The following is a 13,328-nucleotide window of genomic DNA, read 5'->3' as shown; positions in this document are numbered from 1 at the left end:
TTTTGTCTGGGTGAATCATCACAGCTCTCTTTTCGATAACGGATTCTGATCAAGCTAGGCATTGGGGAGCTGCGGGAAGAGAGCTTTGGTAACCTAGGCAGATGGAAAACTGAGCATTATCATCTCTGAGAGGAGGCTCAGACAGTCGACTTGGATGGGTTTCTCCTCTTCAAAAGAAATAGCAAGCCCCAGATCTCACAGATTTGGTTGATTCAGGCTCATTGATTGGTGAAGGAGAGAAACAGTCTGTGTGTTGTGCTCTACTGTTGAAGAGTGCCTTTCTTTAGATTTCTTAAACAGTCTTCAGGGGGTTTGCCTCTCAATAAAAGTGTGTTCTTTATTTTTGTTCTGTTATTGGTTTTATTAATAAAGCATATGACAAGAAAGACCTATTAATGGTCCAATGATGGATGTAAGCATTAATCTGGAAGGGAGTTTCCCCTGGGTTCAGGGCTTCTAGCTGCATGCTTTGATCTGGATCCCTTACCCTGAGGACACAAGGCTTTAGCTGCTCCCACACACTGCTCCCACACACATGCTCTCTCTGTCTCGCCCCTTGCTATTGCTCACTCAGATAAGGTGTAAATCAAACAACTAATATTTGGGAGGCAGAAAAATACCTTAAACATGATGTTAAGACAGTTTTGTTTAACTTCTTTACAAAGCAAGATTTTAGGTAATACAATGAAATAGGAATAACTATGTTAATTACTTAATTTAATGAGTAATTAAAAGTATGAGTTATGCTAATATGTGAATCATTATAAAATAATTGTTTATCTTTTTATCTAAATGTACACTGCCACTTCCAATGACTCAAAATTATGTACACCTCTCATCTTTCTAACTCTACACCAGTATTGACAACTGAAATGTGCCATTCAAAAATATTTAGTCTTGACCTGTGCACTGCAGCTGGGGCAGAATTCACCAATTCCACATACCATTTTACAAGTCCTACACACCAGGCAACTGATTAAATGGTACAATATTCTACAAGTTAAATGGTCAAACATTCTGTATTCACAAAAATATTGTCATGTAATTTCATGACATTTAATAATACATCTCAGAAGGGAAATAGGAGGGGTATGAAGTTCACGGTTAAAATCTGTCCTAAATTCCCTAACAATGAACCGAGTGGTTGTGTACACACCTGGTCCCGTACGTTGACGTCCATGCAGTCATTCTCGATCTCGCCCTGAGGGGGTGTGGGGGCGATGGAGGGGATACGGAGATCAGCTGCGTCCAGGTGCTGCTGGGTCCACTGGCGGTGGTCTGTCTGGCCATCCAGGTCCAGTATCGCCTGCTCCTCAAACTGCTGGAACCAGATCAGGGGCAGATGGACAGTCAATTAGCTCAAACCGCAACCAAAGCATTTCAGCTCAAAGCTATTTGCAACCTAACGTTTAACTAACCAACTTTTACTTACTAAATGCTGACATTCAGGACAATAAAACCAAAAACCAACACAAAGGAGACTATATTTTCTATCTAAACATTGGTGGATATTAAATAAGCTAATTAAATAGCCTATGTAATGCACAAATATTTAAACAAAAACTTGAATCTAGTGATATTTGAAGACTATTATAATGATGATAAAGAGAAAATCTCTGACTGAAGATCTTTTCTTATTATTTCTCTATAGGTATTTCTTTATAAATCCATGTTCTACTCTTATCCCGCCTTTCTCTCCAAATGCCAGTATGTGATGTAGTTAGACTTCTTACCCTAAAGCGCTTGGTGTCCGAAGGCTCCTCTTCTCCCCATTCATTCTGGTTGTCGTCCATCAGTGATATGTCCGAGAGGTTTTTCAGTGGCCTGTGATCCGAGAGAAATCCATTGAAAATCCTGATACAGCAAAAGTGAGCTAGCTAACTATCCAGCTGAGCACTCTTCTCAGTGGTAGTGCACCAACACCGAATAAAAGCATTGATTGACCCCCCCCCAACCCTATCGCTCCGATAAGTCAATTAATGCACACGTTACCTATACCTGAATATTATTACATTAATGATCCAAAAAAGCCCCCTCTTTCTCATCGCCAGCTACATCCTCAGTCCCATAAACTCTCTTCACCGTTCCACACCCTGCTATGACCAAACCCACAAGCAAACTATGACCCATGGTGGGAAAACAATGTGGTGGCGCATGGAAACCTGGAACACTTCTTCAATCCCACTGAATCCTCCCCCACCGGCTCCCTCCTCTTCTTCTTGTTGGGCTCACTGATCTTGAAGCCCTCCGGGAACCACAACTGGCCGTGCTCGCGACGACGCTTCCGTGAGGCGACCATCCCACACCCACAAAAGCCAGGAGGGCCCAGCCCGGCCAGGACCGCGTAGATGGGGTAAAGCCTCAGACGGAGGCTGGGGGTCAACCTCACCTGGAGGGGAAAAGGACAACATGGTAAGGCGGACAGGCGGCAGCCTGAGAACCCAGCCAGGCAGGCAGGCGCTGGGTTGGTCTGAGGAGGACTGATAGTCCAGCTCTCTAGTCTAGTAAAACCCCTCCTGGAGCCTAGTATTCCACGGCCAGAGCTACACAGGAATGATGAGCGCCGTTTGTAAAACAAGGTTGTTCCTATTCTGTAAAAATCAGAATTGCTAACCCTTTTCTCAAATAGAGCTAGAGATTTAAAAAAAATGAAAACCACCACCACCTCCTCTCCCCTCTCAGCCCAGGGTACCAGGAACAACTCTACCATTTCTTCTTTAAGGGGAAAAAAAGGGAGGGATTAATGAACTTCAAATTACTGCACGCGCTTAAGCTGTAAAGACTAAGGATTTATTAGGATTTTCAAGATAACAAAGACTCCCAACTTCTAGCACACTCCGATCAATTTTCTTCTCTTTTTTTTACCTAACGATTTTGAAATGATAAACTCTCCCAACCCAAACCCTTAGAGATGCATAAAGTCCTGGTATTACATTCAGCAAGCTGAAGGTTGCAGCAGACTTACACTGTAGGATGAAGTGTGTGTGTCGTGTGCGTGTGTGTGTGTGTGTGTGTGTGTTGTGTGGTGTGGTGTGTGTGGTGTGGTGTGTGTGTGTTGTGTGTGTGTGTGTGTGTGTGTGTGTGTGTGTGTGTGTGTGTGTGTGTTAGAATGGTATGTGGATTGGGTAGGGGGCTGGATGAGTTGATTTACGGCAATTAACCATTTTGGGGCCTGAAGCCATTGGATTTACACACAGGCTACTGCATTGATTGTTTAGTCCATGTGATTCACTAGTAATTTGTTCCATGTTGAATGAAATACACACTCAAAGAACACCATATCACCTTTTGGGTGTTGGAGGGTTAAGACCTAGGGGATGAATACCATCAGTGTGTGTGTGTGTGTGTGTGTGTGTGTGTGTGTGTGTGTGTGTGTGTGTGTGTGTGTGTGTGTGTGTGTGTGTGTGTGTGTGTGTGTTGCTGATGTGTGTGTGTGTAGGGCTGAGGTATGATTAAAGAAGCATTAGGGATGCAAACCTTGGGTGTTGCAGCAGTACCCTGTTAGTGACTGTTAACATGGAAGAAGATAGAAACTCACTGTGAACAGCCTCTATGATGTAGGGAATATTGAGGTTTCCACTGGAGGCCAGGGCCCCCAGGAAGGCTGCTACATCAGTGGCACTCTGGAAGCACTCTGTGGACTGCTGAAAGCACTGGCGGTTGTCAATCTCCAGGTACACTATGGAGCTGTGGAGGACAGAGTCATATTATACACATTAGACCTGATCTAAAGCCCAGAGAGAAAGTAGAAGAGCACAATGATTTCTGTTCTCACAAAACTACCAGAAGTTCTTAGAAAGCCAGACACTGATATATTTGTTATATAATCATCTATTGTGATGGAAAACTAAAGATATGGAAGGCCAGTTTACTTTCCACAACAAATACTTAGTCCTAGCTTGACTTTCACATTTTAGATTCATGACAATATGAGGTTTGCATGAACATTCAGCTGAAATCCAGATTCCAAATGAGGATTGTTTCCAGAACATTTTTCTAATCCTTACCCTTTGATCAGCATGGGGTCCAGCTCCCTGCGTCTGCGTCTGTTTCCACTGGCTATAGTATACAGGCTATTCCTCATGGAGCTGAGCATGGTGCCAGGGATCTCTGTCCAACCCACTGAGCGCTTTATGTTGTGTTTGTTCAGCTCCTGCTCACTGCCGTAGTACGGGTAGATCATCATCTCTCCCTTGGAGTCCTGCTGGAACACCACGTTGGTGTGGAGAACGCGGCTCAGCTCGCGCAGGAAGCCAAGCGAGTTGTTCCGGAGCTGGTCGGGCATGATGTGGACCACGATGACCAGGCGGCCCACCGCCAGCTTCTCTGGCATGTTGTTAGCACAGTCCAGACCATCCCACTCACACTCAGCGTTGTTGCAGCCCTGGTCACAGTGGCCGTCCGCATAGTGGTCTTTACAGTACTGGTCGTACAGAGGGCTGGAGAGACAAGAGATTAGAGTATCATTCAGTATGACTTTTAATGGGATGTATAATGATGAAAGAAAAGCTTGTATCTCTACTCAGCCTTTATTCTTCCTCTATTCTCTACAGCATTAGCTGAATCAGGTGAGTTATAGAAGGTCTGGAGCTGAACCCTGCATAGCCAGTAGCTCTCCATGTGGACTGGCCTCCGCTTAGTATTCAGCTAGTATTCAGTGTTAAGACCCTGATGACACTCACTTGCACTGGCCCTCCAGGTTCTGACAGTCAAAGCCATCGTAGAGACAGCCGGCGTTGTTGCACTGCTCGTCACACTTCCCGTCATTGAAGTAACGCCAGCACTGCAGGGACGACGTGCAGTTCTTCCACGGGTCGTTGAAGTTGAGCGAGCAGTCGCCCCCGTCCCAGCCACACGCGTGGTTGTTACACAAGGAATCACAGAACTTGTTCCCCTTTCTTTCCTCACACTGGGGGATCTCACAGCTCACCTCCACCTCTGGCGGGGGCGTGATGTCACGGCCGAACCCACCCAGGAAGCTGTAGTCCAGGATGTGACATAGCAGGCCGTTGAAGTTGGTGGGGCATACGCAGTGGTAGTATGGAGCCTCTGAGCTGTACTCACAGGTTCCCCCGTTGTAGCAGGGGTTGGTGTTACAGGGGCTGTCTGTAGGGTATTCACACTCTGGCCCCGTGAACGAGGAGGGACAGAGACACTTGGGGCTCTTGTGTCCGGAGATGCAGGTGCCACCATTACGGCAGTGGAGACTCCCACATGAGTGGGCATCGTACTCACAGGTAGAGCCAGTGTAGCCCTGTAGAGGGGAAGGAGAGCAAATGTGTCAATCTAATACTACTAGTACTACTATTACAGTACATTTAATGAATGACAACACAGTGTAATACATCTGCTCAATGTCTTTATATACAGTATGCGTCTTGTATGCAGTATAATATGCCAGCAGCCTTAGTTGTGTGTGAACTTACAGGTGGACACTTGCAGATAAAACCGTGAGGAGTGTTGCTGGCTACGGCACATGTCCCTCCGTTACGACAGGGTTTGCTCTTACAGCCGTCAAACACTGTGTCACAACGCTGGCCTGTAGGGTCACAGAGAGATATAGTTACATCAAGGACTGAATCCCCTTATCAATAAGCCAATCACAGGTTAACATTTAATGCCATACAGAGTAAATACTTCCAGTTGAAGTCGGAAGTTTACATACAATTAGGTTGGAGTTATTAAAACTCGTTTTTCAACCACTCAAACTATACTTTTGGCAAGTCGGTTAAGACATCTACTTTGTGCATGACACAAGTAATTTTTCCAACAATTGTTTACAGACAGATTATTTCACTTATAATATCACAATTCCAGTGGGTCAGAAGTTTACATACACTAAGTTGACTGTGCCTTCAAACAGTTTGGAAAATTCCTGAAAATTATGTCATGGCTTTAGAAGCTTCTGATTTGAGTCAATCATTTGAGTCAATTGGAGGTGTACCCGTGGATGTATTTTAAGGCCTAACTTCAAACTCAGTGCCTCTTTGCTTGACATCATGGGAAAATCAAAAGAAATCAGCCAAGACCTCAGAAAAAAACATTGTAGACCACAAGTCTGGATCATCCTTGGGAGCAATTTCCAAACGCCTGAAGGTACCACGTTCATCTGTACAAACAATAGTACGCAGGTATAAACACCATGGGACCACTCAGCCATCATACCGCTCAGGAAGGAGACGAGTTCTGTCTCCTAGAAATTAACGTACTTTGGTGTGAAAAGTGCAAATCAATCCCAGAACAACAGCAAAGGACCTTGTGAAGATGCTGGAGGAAACAGGTACAAAAGTATCTATATCCACAGTAAAACGAGTCCTATGTCAACATAACCTAAAAGGCCGCTCAGCAAGGAAGAAGCCACTGCTCCAAAACCGCCATAAAAAAGCCAGACTACGGTTTGCAACTACACATGGGGACAAAGATGGTACTTTTTGGAGAAATGTCCTGTGGTCTGATGAAACAAAAATAGAACTGTTTGGCCATAATGACCATCGTTATGTTTGGAGGAAAAAGGGGGAGGCTTGCAAGCCGAAGAACACCATCCCAACCGTGAAGCACGGGGGTGGCAGCATCATGTTGCGGGGGTGCTTTGCTGCAGGAGGGACTGGTGCACTTCACAAAATAGACGGCATTATGAGGGAGGAAAATTTATTGGATATATTGAAGCAACATGTCAAGACATCAGTCAGGACGTTAAAGCTTAGTCGCAAATGGTTCTTCCAAATGGACAATGACCCCAAGCATACTTCCAAAGTTGTGGCAAAATTGCTTAAGGACAACAAAGTCAAGCTATTTGTCACGCCCTGACCATAGATTGCTTTGTATGCTTCTATTTTTTGTTTGGTCAGGGTGTGATGTGGGTGGGCATTCTATGTTTGTATGTCTATATTTTTTATTTCTATTGTGTTTGGCCTGGTATGGTTCCCAATCAGAGGCAGCTGTCAATCGTTGTCTCTGATTGAGAACCATACTTAGGTAGCCTGTTTTCCCACTTTGAGTTGTGGGTGGTTATTTTCTGTTTAGTGTTTGTTGCACCTTTCAGAACTGTTCGTTGGTCGTTTTGTTGTTTTTGTTCGCGTGCTCATCTTTATTAAAAGTATTATGGATACGTACCACGCTGCACTTCGGTCCTCCTCTCCTTCTCCCGACGACAATCGTTAGACTATTGGAGTGGCCATCACAAAGCCCTGACCTCAATACTATAGAACAAAAGCGTGTGCGAGCAAGGAGGCCTACAAACCTGACTCAGTTACACCAGTGTCAGGAGGAATGGGCCAAAATTCACCCAACTTATTGTGGGAAGCTTGTGGAAGGCTACCCGAAACATTTGACCCAAGTTAAACAATTTAAAGGCAATGCTACCAAATACTAATTGAGTGTATGTAAACTTCTGACCCACTGGGAATGTGATGAAAGAAATAAAAGCTGAAATAAATCAGCTGTCAGAGCAGCTTACCGATCACTGCACCTGTACACAGCTAATCGGTAAATAGCCCACCCAACTACCTCATCCCCATATTGTTTTTATTTTTGCTCTTTTGCACCCCAGTATCTCTACTTGCACATCATCATCTGCGCATCTATCACTCCAGTGTTAATGCTTAATTGTAATTATTTCGCCACTATGGCCTATTGATTGCCTTACCTCCCTAATCTACATTTGTACACACTGTATATAGATTTTTATTTTTCTATTGTGTTATTGACTGTACGTTTGTTTATCCCATGTGTAACTCTGTGTTGTTGTTTTTGTCGCACTCCTTTGCTTTATCTTGGCCAGGTCGCAGTTGTAAATGAGAACTTGTTCTCAACTAGCCTACCTGGTTAAATAAAGGTGAAATAGAATACATATATAATAAATAAATATACTATTATTCTGACATTTCATATTCTTAAAATAAAGTGGTGATCCTAACTGACCTAAGACAGGGTATTTTTACTAGGATTAAATGTCAGGAATTGTGAAAAACTGAGTTTAAATGTATTTGGCTAAGGTGTATGTAAACATCCGACCTCAACTGTATCTTCTGGGGCTATATACTATAGGAAAACAGTGAAGAGGTGGTATATATTTTTTTTTACTGTTGGGATTTCTCCTGCAAGGACAATGATTTGTCTCGAAAAAGACAGAAAAATGTAAGACTTAATTAACTCAGTTTGTCCTTACTTTCCCATATAAACCCCATGAAACAACTGGAATTGACATGAAACTAAACCCAACCCCACTCCCCAGTCACTCTCCAGTCACTCTCCAGTCAGAGCCAACATGTCTGATTGTTATATATATGTTACCTGTATATCCGGTACGGCAATCACAGCGGTAGTTGTTGGTGAGCTGGACGCAGTTGTGTGTCCCGCGGGTGTCACATGGGTTGGACAGGCACTCGTTGACGTCACCCTCACAGCGCTCCCCTACGTAGCCGGCGGGACAGATACAGTGGTAACCTCCCACCCTGTCCACACACTTCCCCTTGTTGAAGCACTTGGGCTCGTTGGTGACGGGGTCTGTGAAGGGGTTGCAGTCGTCTATGTTGATCTCACAGTGAACGCCTGCAAGGTAGAGGACGGGCGGGAGAGAGCAGAGGAACAGTCAGCCTCTTCTAAAACACTCAGCTGGGACACCACCACATGGGATCAAGAAGGATGGATGTACTACCTGCACTTGTTCAATACATCTTTTCATTTACCGTTTCAAAATGTTTCTCGTTTGCTTCTATAAAACCTTTTTGGCTACATTCATTTCACCAGTACTTTAGCTGACCAACAAGACACACTCCCTTCATGTGAAATACGAGAAATCAATCCCGTATTTCACGGGGACGAGAGTTTCGGACATGTGCTGGACGCTGTTAAGCCCTAATTAATGAAGTGTGGTGGATTGAGAGCGAGAGCGAGTGAGAGAGGGCGGAGAGGAACAGTGGAGACCGGGGGGAGAGAGGAATAGACAGAGAGAGAGTGGGAGGCTGGAGAGGAGCACAGAAAGAGGGATAGAGAGAAAGAGGGGGGTGGTGTGGAAGAGTGTGTGGAGGTGGGTGGCGGGTCCCTGACCTTGGGTTCCCCTGGGACAGGAGCATTTGTAGGTATTGATCAGGTCAATGCAGGTGCCTCCGTTCTGGCACGGCTGGGAGAAACACTCATTGATCTCATTGGAGCAGTTGGTGCCGACGTATCCCGGCACACACTAGGAGAGGAGAGGGAAAAGATAAATCAATGAGTGACATGAAACAAGGCTGTTTCTGTTTACCTGGTTGTTTTGCCAGTTTTCTGCACAGGACAGCAAATTCTCTTTCATCAGAGATCTACATAAATGAACAGTTTGTGAGTCTGTTAACCTTTTGTCATCAGTTTGGATACAGAGTTTGATATGACTCTTTTTTATAGAAAGAACACCCACACACTCATTTATTTTCTGATTTAAATCATTCAATGGAAAGTGAGCATGACTGACTGACAATGTTTCTGCAAGACCAAGACCAGGAAACACACACTTTTTTGGCCACATGAATCGCTGTTCGGCCTAGGTATCATTTCTACATTAGGCTACATTTGTTATGCATTTCACCCAGCACCTGTGAAAAATTGGATTAAATTAAATTTGATGTAACTTAATTAGGACAATTCGTACCAATTGGATGTAATGTGCATTAGCGACAGTGCTGAGTTCCTAGTGAGCAGCCTACCTTGCAGGAGTACCCTCCTAGGAAGTCAGTGCAGGTGGCTCCGCTCTGACAGGGGTTGGGGATGCACTCATCCACCTGCTCTTCACAGTAGCTGCCTGTGTAGCCTGCCTGGCAGTGGCAGTAGTGAGTGTTCCCCGCATCCAGACACTGGCCTGAGTTACGACACAGAGCAATTACCTCCACACCTGGAGGGCAGAGAGATGGGGAGGGCAGAGAGATGGGGAGGGCAGAGAGATGGGGAGGGGAAGAGAGGGGAGATCAGTATGTAGTCTGTGTTTGTTAGTGGTGTGAAATTAATAGCATAGTGATTTGAGGCTAACACACACACACACACACACACACACACACACACACACACACACACACACACACACACACACCACACACACACACACACCACACACACACACACACACACACACCTCATACATGCAGAAGGACAGACACACAACACCCTCCTTCACACGCCCAGTGTTACCTCTCTGTTTAGCTGCCACCTCGCAGGAGACGCTTGGCACATCACAGTAGAGCCCTGTCCAGCCAGTCTGGCACTCACAGCTGTAAGTAGTGCCAGTCTGCCAACAGGTGCCCCCGTTCTGACAGGGGGACGAGTCACACCAGCGACCAGATTCTGAGGAGACACACACACCATAGACAGTTAGTCACTAGCTGACAGGGGAAATGTTTCGTAAGTAAGCATGTACACTGTTGTTTCACAGATACAAACATTACCCACTGGGCACAGACGTAATTCAATGTCTATTTCACGTTGGTTCATCGTAATTTCATTGAAATGACGTGGAAACAACGTTGATTCAACCAGTGTGTCCCCAGTGGGTAACTAGCTTATAGCTACAGTTTATTATACCACCTTTATTTAGTCAAGTACATGATCCATAAAAGCACATTTACTTGACAATAACAACCTGGTATATAGGCCTACAGCTAGTCTACTGTAAAGTCAGCGTGACTGGGCCTATACTGTACCTGGCAGTTGAGTCCAGTGTAGCCCTGGAGACAGATGCACTTGTAGGGTGCCATAGCTGTCCTGGCAGGTGCCTCCGTTCAGGCAGGGCCTGGAGTCACACTCGTTGATGTCGTGTTGGCAGTAGCTGCCAGTGAAGCCAGGTGGGCACAGGCAGGTGTAGGTGTTGATGCCGTCCACACACGTCCCACCGTTGAACACAAGAGCTGTTAAACAAAACATCCACAAAGCAATACCAGACGTGTCATTCAAAAACCAAATTCAATTCACTTTAAAACATGGTAAGTCCATTAGTAAATGAATTGAGAGTGAATATCCTGGGCTATAATGGGATATTTGAGTCATTCAACTTTCTGCCACAGGGGCAGAAGTGGACAAGAGAAAGTAGTTTGGAGATGCATTCGTGGTTTGTGACAGAGATGCAACAGGCCATTGTGAGGTAGAGAAATCCAAACTAAATAGGAATTCAAGCTCCCTTTACCTCTCAGTGCAGTCAGGTGTGTTGTTCTCACAGTGTATCCCACTGAAGCCAGGTGGACAGGTGCAGGTGTAGCTGTTGACACAGTCGGTAGCAAGTTGGCTCCATTCTTACATGGGTTACTGTCACACTCGTTGATGTCCTCCTCACACTTAGTGCCACGGAAACCAGGCAGGCAGGTGCACGCAAAGTTGTCCACCTCGTCCCGACAGAAACCTCCATTGCTGCAGGGGTCTATGGGGGAAGAGAGCGGGGAGAGAGGTTAGCTTATAACTTAGCAGACTGGCTGCAACTCAATAGTCTTGACTAGCTTCCTTTCCTTATGTTTTACTGACATGAAAGAACATGACGGGATTTATAGAGACGTGGTGGCCTTTCACCTCTCAGTCATGAAATAAAAGAGACAGGGGGCCACTTTAGAGTATTGAGACACGGCCACTGTCTCATTATAACCTGTTTTTATGATGAAGTCATGAAGATGATAGGAGACTTACTGGGCTTACAGTCGTCAATGTTGGTCTCACAGTTGCGGCCAGCATAGCCGGCCTTGCAGCTACAGTGGTAGTTGCCTTTGGTGTTCTCACAGGTGGCCCCATTGAGACAGGGGTTCTTCACACACTCGTTAATGTCCACTTCACAGGTCTGTCCTAGAGAGGGTAGAGGAAAGGAGAGAGTGGAAAGGTTTACTACACAGCACTGAGATCATTTGCCCATTTTCATAATTTTAATTTGATAACATACAGATAACCTAATACAGATAACGTACATATACTGCCTTCAGAATGTATTCATACCCTTTGACTTATTGCATTTTGTTGTGTTACAGACGGAATTCAAAATTGATTAAATTGATTTTCTTTCACCCATCTACACACAATACCCCGTAATGACAAAGTGAAAACATGTTTGTTTTTTATTGTTGCAAATTTATAAAAAATGAAACATTGAAATATCTAATCTACATAAGTATTCACACCCCTTAGTCAACACTTTGTAGAAGCACCTTTGGTGGCGATTACAGCTCTGAATCTTTTTGGGATTGTACAGTATTTGCCCATTATTCTTTTTTAAATTCTTCAAGCTCTGTCAAGTTGATTGTTGATCATTGCTAGGCACCCATTTCATTTCTTGACATAGATCTTCAAGCAGATTTAAGTCAAAACTGTGACTAGGCCACTCAGGAACATTCAATGTCGTCTTGGTAAGCAACTCCAGTGTATATTTGGCCTTGTGTTTGAGGTTATTGTCCTGCTGAAATGTGAATTTGTCTCCCAGTGTCTGTTGGAAAGCAGACTGAACCAGGTTTTCCTCTAGGATTTTGCCTGTGCTTATAGCTGTATTCCGTTTTTTTTTTTTTCTAAAAAACTCCCTAGTCCTTGCCGATGAAAAGCATTCCCATAACATGATGCAGCCACCACCATGTTTGAACATATGAAAAATGGTACTCAGTGATGTGTTGTGTTGGATTTGCACCCAAACATAAAGCTTTGTGTTCAGGACATAACATTAATTTCTTTGCCATATTTTTTTGCAGTTTTACTTTAGTGCCTTACTGCAAACAGGATGCATGTTTTGGAATATTTTTATTCTGTACAAGCTTCCTTCTTTTCACTTTGTCATTTAGGTTAGTGATGTGGAGTAACTACAATGTTGTTGATCCATCCACAGGTTTCTCTTATCACAGCCATTAAACTCTGTAAGTGTTTTAAAGTCACCATTGGTGTTTTAAAGTCACCATCCCTGAGCAGTTTCCTTTTGAAAAACCTCTCTGGTCTTTGTGGTAGAATCTGTGCTCGAAATTCACTACTCGATTGAAGGACCTTACAGATTTTGTATGTTGTGTGAGGTACAGAGATGGGGTAGTCATTAAAAAATCCTGTTAACCACTAGTATTGAACACTTATTGACTCAAGACATTTCAGCCAAAAAAAAGAAATTGTAATTACAAAGATTTTCTACAAACAAAATTCCACTTTGACATTATGGGGTATTGTGTGTAGTTCAGTGACACAAAATCTCAATTTAATAAATGTTTTATTCAGGCTGTAACACAACAAAATGTGGAAAGGGTAAAGGGCTGGGAAAACTTTCTGAAGGCACTGTACATGCATAGGAATTACATATAATCTACTGTAAAGATGTTGCTCGCTCACCTTGCCAGCCCTCTGGACACACACAGGAGAAG

General features: G+C 44.2%; 1 pseudogene; it reads right to left on the bottom strand.

The window, feature by feature from the left end:
* The window catches only part of LOC111973990 (neurogenic locus notch homolog protein 1-like), a 68,870-nt pseudogene that overhangs the window by 4,891 nt on the left and 50,651 nt on the right, over positions 1–13,328 (bottom strand).

The sequence above is a fragment of the Salvelinus sp. IW2-2015 genome, linkage group LG15 (genome assembly GCF_002910315.2).
Source record: "Salvelinus sp. IW2-2015 linkage group LG15, ASM291031v2, whole genome shotgun sequence".
In the NCBI taxonomy this organism is placed as follows: Eukaryota; Metazoa; Chordata; class Actinopteri; order Salmoniformes; family Salmonidae; genus Salvelinus; species Salvelinus sp. IW2-2015.
Note: the sequence above shows the minus strand (reverse complement) of the source record. Positions and strands in the feature narration are given on the sequence as shown.